Raw genomic sequence first — 6,108 nt, 5'->3', positions numbered from 1 at the left:
AAAAAAAAAAAGAAGTCTGACGAAGAGGGGAAGCAATGAGAGCAAGCAGAATCAGAGGAAGAAGAAAAAAAAAGAGACAACGAGAAGAGAAAGAAAGAACAGAAGAAGAAGAAGAAGAGAAGAAAGAAATAGAAGCAGAGAGAGAAAAAGAAGGAACAGAGAGAGACGAAAGAGGCACACCTGGTTGTCATCGCAGACGACTCCTAGTCAAAGTCGTCGAAGTAGTCGCCGCTTCCTCCATTGGTTGAATCCCAACCTAAAGTGGAGAAGCTCTCCCTTGGTCGATAAGTCCCCCTCTTCCATTATCTTTTTTTGTCCTATTTTTTGTCACTTCCAAGTATACCCCTGTACCCACACATGACACCCCTTTGTAACTTAAACTGAATTTTAGTATTTACAGTTCTACCATCCTTGCAAAAAAAATAAAATAAAAAAAACCCCCATTCTGCCATTGCTCTTTGAACCTTCTTATTTACCATTCTGCCACTCACTCCTTGCTTTACGTATCCATCCATAGTGATTCCAACAACCTAGGCGATGGATCTAGACCTTTTATTGGATATCCGTCAACAAATGCAATGGATAATAGAGAAGCTCAATGAGGCTCAACGACGTTGCACGGACATCAAAACCCAAGTACACTCTACCTTCAACTACGTGATCTCAGCCGTTGAACAATAGGTAGACGAACCAGAAGATGAATCACCAGTGGTAGAAGATGAGATGGCACTGTTGGCAGTTGAAGATCAACTTGTCGAAAAATTTAAATCGGTTGATCTCATCAGTGGACCGATTGATTTTATTTTTTCGAGTCACTACTTCACCAGTGAACTTCGCATCGTGGATTTCACATCTTTCGATCTTGGTTTCAATGGTGACTTCATACAGGTAAGGATGGATGCTAACCGATTGGTGTTGATTCTTTCATTCTACAAAACTAGTGGATGATTTTTTCTCAACATTGGGGGAATTGATGCAAATACGCACCCGTGGAGCGACCCATACCCATCTAGGTATCCAACCAAAGATGAACCAAACCCATATTAAGTCCTTGGTCTAGTAGGATTTTATTTATTTAGGATTATTATGTAATCTTTTATTTCAAGTAGGACACGTAGGAGATAGTAGTTTCTTATTTAGAGTTGGTTTAGGATTTCTTTTCCTTTTGAGTTAGTTTCCTTTTAGGATTTATTTCCATGTTAGAGTTTTTCAATTTCCTATTTATATGCTTGTAATCGATTGAGAAATATAGATTAAAAGATAAATTGAGTTTGAGTATTTGTGGAGCCTTTTTGCCTAGAAATTGTGGTAAATCCTTCTTGCAAAGGCAATTGCTAGTAAGTTCCAACACAAAATTACCAGATTGTAAATTAAAAGAGTTGCTCATCATGTGATTCAAGTAAAGTGAGGTCAATATGCAAGAGCTATTTGCCAAGGCAGGCCAGTCAGCCTCCTGTGTTCTCATCTTTGATGAACTTGACTGATTGCTATTAAGGTACTACTTCCTGTAACTCCCTTTGCTATTTTGGCCCAAGTAATTTAAAATTTTAATTTTCCTAAACCCTTCCACAAGGGTGTGAACATTGTCAAAGTTTGTTTTGAAGAGTTCCAACCAGCTTCTTTTTTGTTCTGTAACAACATGATGTGGCTCAGCAAGACTCACCCACCTAGTTGTTTGAGTTAAAACTTGGATTAGACCAATTCAGAGGCTTCTGGTTATAGGCTTCTATTTTACTCTCTGTGGTTAACTTCAAGCGAATGCAGTTGCCGACTATTGGCACCTTTCTAAAGTAAACCTCTTACATGTTAAGGCGGTGAGCATGACCGATGAGGTCTACCAAACTCATATATTGCTACAGTTTAGGTTCAATGTAACCTAGCTTAAGCATCAAATGGAAGCACCTAAGACCCTCATCCACCAACCCCGTCTATAGGAATAAGCAGTCAAGATCCCAGTGATGCAATAGATCTAGTTTGGGTTATATTTCTGCCTTCTTAAAAAAGGTAGGACTAACATTGTGAACACATTCCTGAACCACTAAGATACCCCAACAGCCCTACTTAATTAGTAGGATCCCCTGCTAAGGACCTTTCTTTACTACCCAAAAATAGAAGCGAATTTAGATGGTCTTATTGCCACTCTTCCCTTCCTGATTTATTATTTTTTCTTGGATAGGAGGAAACCAGAATAGTGATCATTGATGGATATGATTGTTAAATCATTTTATAAAAACTAGTGCAAACTTGAAGACCCACGTAAGTCTTAGTAATTTCATAGGTATGTATAACTATATATTATTGTAGTGGTTGTTCAAAGATAATCCATGATATGAAACCTCTACTTAAGAATTCAACTAGACTTATAAACTCCTAATCCTGTTTTTATGATCTCTTGGGCTTTGGTTTCCGAAGTCTATCATGCCTACCTAACTTCTCTATTGCCACAGCATCAGAAAATAAGATTTCTTTCTGTTGCTGTCGAAAATCCTTATGAGCTGATCCTGCACAAGCACAGAAGGCAAAGGCCCGGAGGTTTATCCGGGATTAGTCCTCCGATGCCCAAGTTAGAGATCGACCACACAACTTTTCACAATGGTAACGGTGTGGGTATTTTTTGCTTACCTTTTTTTCTCCTCTCAGGCCCTCTCTTATAGTCCTTAGGGTTTAGGGTTTCTCTTTTTCTTGGAGGAGTCCTCCTCGGGTCCGCCTCCTTTCCTTTTCGAGTCCTACCCAGATACGTCTTATCCCCTTCGTGGGAAATATTCTCTTCACGCGGTTGGCATAGTCAGAATCCTTGCAACCTCTATCAGGTGGGCGGCACGTGTCCTTTCCTTAGATACCACGTGTTCTTACCCTACTGGGCAATCAATTTGGCCCTATCAGTGGCCCCCTTACTCCCACCAGGAGGCTCTTCCTATGGGAGTAATCAAGTTTTTCATCATTTTCTCTCATTCATGCGTCCCTTAGGCCTTATTCCTTCGGCTCCAGCTTTAGTTTTGCTTGCGACCGGGACCTTCGGTCAGGTATGCTTGGGCCTGACCTAAGCCCCCAACTGAGGTAAGGACCCTCAGTCAAATCCGCTCGGCCTTTGCCTAAGCCCCCAATCGAGGTAATGACCTTCGGTCAGGTCCGCTCAGACTTTTCTTGAGCTCCTAACTGAGGTAAATACCTTCGGTCAGGTCCGCTCGGACTTTGCTTGAGCTCCCAACCGAGGTAAAGACCTTCGGTCAGGTCTACTCGGACTTTGCCTGAGCTCCCAACCGAGGTAAAGACCTTTGATTAGGTTCGCTCAGCCTTTGACTGAGCTCCCAACCGAGGTAAGGACCTTCAATCAAGTCCACTCGAACTTTTCCTGAGCTCCCAACCGAAGTAAAGACCTTTGATCAGGTCTGCTCAGCCTTGGCCTGAGCTCCCAACCGAGGTAAGGACCTTCGGTCAGGTCTGCTCGGCCATTGCCTGAGATCCCAACTGAGGTAAGGACTTTCGGTCAGGTCCGCTTGGCCTTTGTCTGAGCCCCCAACTGAGGTAAGGACCTTCGGTCAGGTCCATTTGGCCTTTGTCTGACCTCCCAACCGAGGTAAGGACCTTCGGTCAGGCCCGCTCGGCCTTTGCCTGAGCCCCCAACCGAGGTAAGGGCCTTCAGTCAGGTCCGCTCGGCCTTGGCCTGAGCTCCCAACTAAGGTAAGGACCTTCGGTCAGGTACGCTCGACCATGGCCTGAGCCACCAATTGAGGTAAGGACTTTCGATCAGGTCCTCCCTGGCACAAATCTCGAGGGGTGGTAATTGGTGACATGGCGGCGCCATTAATGCTCGGGCAATCATATTGTTTTTCTTCCATTCATAAAGTGTGGGGGTCCATTTGTGGGTCACTTTTGTTTTTCCCTCAGAGAGCCTTCCTTCGGTCTAGGTGTTCCTTTCAGAGAACTTCCCCTCGGTCTCAGTTTCCTTTTCCTTTAGCACTTCGTCTTCACCAAAAGTAAGTACGGTGTCTTGTTCGTCTGGGTACAGTCCCTCGTCCTCTGAGAGGACAATGTCTATCCGTAGGTATCGAAGTCCAGGGGGTCCGAGGGATGTCCTCGGACTCTTCCCCTGATTCGCCCTTTGCTTGCAACTCATCGTCCATGGCCTCCCCGTCTGGGTCCGAGGGTGGCTCAACTGGTGAGGGATTCAAGGAGAGGGTGCTTGAATCCCGAGCCCAGATCCAAGACCCCCTTAAGGTGGAGGCTCTCCACATCATTTCCACCATGGATGAGCTGGAGCTGGGGGAGCTAAGGGCCTCCTTCAGTATCTCGGACACTTTCGAGCTCCGGCTACCGAAATCGATCGACCGAGCCAGCTATCGGAACTCCAAAGAGATGTACTTATATAAGGAGGCATTTAAGGCCGGCCTTTGGCTTTCCCTCTATCCTTTCTTCACCTGGGTGTTTCGGCACTACAAAATTTATCCGACCCAGCTGACGCCGAACGGATGGCGGTAGATGCTCAGATTCGTCGTCCTTTTCTCTAGGCACCAGAGGCCTCTCTCCCTCCCTTTCTTCATCAATTGCTTCCTCCTTCAGGCCAGTAAGGGGCTTTCAGGCTGGTACTACTTCAGCCCTCGGAAAGACTTTCGGCTACTGAACGGTTACCCAATGTCGATCCACGGGTGGAAGGAGAAATTATTCTTTATGAGGTCGTCCGAGGGGGTGCCCTTCGGCACCGTCTGGGATATCCCTGATCAGACAGTGAACTCTGCCCCTGGCATTTTTGGGACAGACGCAGAGTCGATGGCGATGGCGATGGCAAGGTGTCAAGACAGCTACCCTCCAGTTGAGTCCAACGCCATTTTGTTCAGATTCGGGCTTAGCCTGGGTGAGTCTTAGGCCAGCCTAGGTTTATTTGCCTCGGATATTTGTATTTCATACTAACTCCCTTCGTCTTTATGCAGTGCAAATCTCCAGGGCTGAGGCTAGGGCTACAGCTGCGGAGAGGCAAGTCCAGATAAGGGAGGCCAGGGCGCGGGATGCGCAACAGCAGCAGAGGCTGAAGAGGAAAGAGAAGAAGAAGAGGGCCCCCTCCTCTAAAGCTCCCCCACCGAAGAAAAGGTTCAGGGCCGAAGGACCCAGTACAGAAGCGGTCCAGGCCCTCGCTGCTCCGGGCCATAGCTTGTCTGCCCGAGACTCTTCCCCAGTGGCAGACTTCAGAAGCCCGAGGGTTGGGAATCTGAGGGCCAAGGTTGGCTTCGTCCCTCGGTGGTCGGTCAAAGAAGATGACACTCTATCCGTCGGGCATGTCGCTTATGAGTTGGTACTGAAGGGCAGTCTCCCCCGAGATGCCACCGAAGCACAACAACAAGGGACAGCGTCCATGATAACTAACGCCTGCATCTTCATGGCAGGGGTAAGCTTTGGTCCTCCAAACCTTAATTTATTATCATTGCAACATTCTGACCATCGGTGGCTTATGCAGGCCCAAAACCAAGTGGGTCAGCTGGCGATCCAGGCCGAAGCCATGGCCCGAGACCTCGAGGCTTTCGAACGCGAGAAGTCAGCCCTGGAGAATGAGCGTTCGGTTCTCCTCGAGAAGGTGGAGCACCTGGAAGCGGACCTTCTTCGTACTCGCCAAGAATGCGATCGAAAGCTTGCAGAGTTGAAGGCCCAGATAACGGAAAGGGTTCAGGAGGCCGAGGCCCAAGGAGCTGAGAAGTACAGGGCCTCTGAGGGTTTTCGGGAGGAGATCAAGCGTGCCATCATCCCTGGGTTCACAATGGGTGCTATTGAGGTCTGATACTGGGTCCTCCCAGAGGTCTCTTTCGAGGACAGCAGACTCATCTTCGAAGAGGAGGTTGAGGCAGCCCCAACAGCCACCAAGGTTTCCAACGGCGACGGAGAAGGCTGTAGTGAGGAAGGTGAGGTTCAGCTGCAACGTGAGGTGCCTCTGACTCCTGGTCACGATGGCTCCGATCGGGAGACCCTCTACTATGCCAAGGATGAGGCCGTGAACCCAATGGATGCCCCCTGAAGCCACTCTGCGTCTTACCTCAGCCTTCGGGCTCTCTCTCCTTTTTTGTGATATGATCCTTCGGGCCTTTTCATGTAATCTCGACCTTCGAGCCTTTTCAATGAATG

The sequence above is a fragment of the Macadamia integrifolia genome, chromosome 9 (assembly GCF_013358625.1).
Source record: "Macadamia integrifolia cultivar HAES 741 chromosome 9, SCU_Mint_v3, whole genome shotgun sequence".
NCBI lineage: Eukaryota > Viridiplantae > Streptophyta > Magnoliopsida > Proteales > Proteaceae > Macadamia > Macadamia integrifolia.
The sequence above is the reverse complement of the archived record's forward strand: the minus strand, read 5'-3'. Positions refer to the sequence as shown.